Here is a 2383-nt window from a genome sequence, read left to right on the forward strand (position 1 = left end):
TGTTGTCTCAGCACACCAGAGATCTTTGGGCTGCAAGAAGTTCCAGCCTTCTGCACCTCATTCCTTGAAGATCATCATCCTCTTCACCTCCATCTTTTATTAGCTGCCTGAGGTCCTCTTGCGACTTCCATGCATTCGGCCTGTCGGTCCTCTTGAGGATCTTCCTTTACTTCTGTGGGCTCCACTGCTTGCTCAGGGACTGCACCGACTCTCAAGCACTTGGTGGGTCCCTTGTATCTTGCTGGTCCCAACAGTTACAACTTTTTGCCTTCCATGGCAGTTGCAACTACCAAGGCTTGTTGGTGCTCCCGCTGGACACTGACATCTGATGTGGGACAGCTCGAGCACAGCTCCTGGTCTTCCTCAGCATCGCCTGGTCCTGACAGCTGCAGCACCATGTTCATCATCTTTTCTCTTGAACCTCCCGACATCGGATGTGCATTGTGATTCCGTGCCGCCTGGTCACTTCAGAGTGGCATAGACTCTGTACCCTCTGCTTGCAGTGCTTCCTCTTCAAGAATACAGTCTTCGATTACACTGTACAGCTTCACAGAGTTCTCCAGAGGCATCTTCTTTGAAGTCTTCCATTGTCGTCTACGGCAGGTTCTGATGTCACTTTACGCCCATGCACCCGGTATCCCTGGTGCAGATAACCACGACAGGGGTGTCTTCTGGGAAGTGTCCTTCTTTAAAACTGCAACACACCTTCTCCATTGACTTCGATTTGGCACGCAGCTGTGTTTCCACTCTGCACACATCCTCCGTGGGGTTCCTGGGTACTAACCTTGATTGGTTCCTTGTGTCCCCGGCTCCTCAGACTCATCTGGCCTAAGTCCTGTTCACCTTTGCAGTTCCCATTCCACTTTCTAAGTATATGGTTGGGTCTCCCCCTGGAGGCCAGTGTATATTTGTGTTACTAACCTAATTATTTTTAAGTATTCTTGTGTGTATTGTTGATATCTTCAGGTAGGAGAAATGCCAATGTGTTAATGATTGTGTTGCATAATAAATAGACATATTTATAAACACTGTGGTTCTTTTTTACTTGATCTACCCTGTTGATTAAATGTGGTAAAACAAGCTGCTTTACCCTCCTTCAAGATAAGCCTGAAGGCTGCTCTCCACAGTAACCACTTTGAGATCTTTCTATGTTATCAAAGACCACTAAAATCACCATAAGGGTTGCCTGGATTAGTGCAAGGTGAATCACTCCTGAGCGTGTGCACCATATAATAAACCAGCCTCCTACAACCACCAACACCAGATCTCCATTATACTTCTCCCACCAGGGCACAAGTCCTAAATGAAGTGGGGCACTAACCAAGTTAGGCAGAATGTAAGTGACATCACAGTGCATTCCATCACAACCTATCACCACATAGGGAGGGATATCATGAAAAATGACATCAGATTCTAAGGGGAGAGGATGTGGCCTAATGGCTAGAGCGGACTACCTTGAAGCTGGGGAACTGGGTTTGAATCTCAGCAGGCACGCTCAACATCCTGTGATTCTGGGCAAATCACTTAATCTTCCCCATGGCTACCAAAAATGAATGTGTCTTTCTGTAGCTTAACTGGTGCTGATGAAAGCGCTTCGATACCTTCTGGTTGAATTTGGCTATAAAAAACTTTTTTTTTAAATCACATATGTTAAGCAGGTCTATCATGAGTATATTTGAGCGTATTACAATATTGAACAACTTTGAGCATCGCAGTTGTGCTATAAAAATGATGCAACCCCAGAGCAAGACCTAGGCCTCTACTTACACATCAAGTTATTAAAATGCTGTCAGAATGAAATTGGCAACAAGGAGAAATGTGGCAGTATATCTGTTCTGCCTAATTGGCTGCAAAGTCTGTATTTTGAAATATCTTATGGGGTTAAGGCACCTGCTGCATAAATCTTTAGGTGCCCAGTAAATCTCAGGAAATAATAGGCGTACGATTTCTCTGGAGGTTAATGAACATGCTGGGGAGACAGGGGTCTTGTCTAGTTCCAATTTTGAATCAAAATAGCACGGAGGGATAATATGTCTCCTGCAAAGCAAATCATGCCACACACTCACACATGATGGATTTTTATTTTATGTAGATGGGTAGGTGGGTTTTAGCACAGAGATCCTTCAGTTGCTTGCAGTTCATAAATTGTAATCTTTCTTATATAGCACAGCGAATTATGAAGGAAAGGACATGTGACTCCTACACCTTGTAAACCTCACAATCTTATGTAACACATCCTGTAAATTGATTTACACACACATATGGTTTATTGTCAATGTATAATGTGTATGTGTGAGGTAAAGGAATCCAACACTCTTGATTGGGCTGAGTAGCTCTATAAAAGAAATATGACAACCTGGTGGTATTTAAATTGTTATTTGTG

The sequence above is a fragment of the Lissotriton helveticus genome, chromosome 3_1 (assembly GCF_964261635.1).
Source record: "Lissotriton helveticus chromosome 3_1, aLisHel1.1, whole genome shotgun sequence".
Lineage (NCBI taxonomy): Eukaryota > Metazoa > Chordata > Amphibia > Caudata > Salamandridae > Lissotriton > Lissotriton helveticus.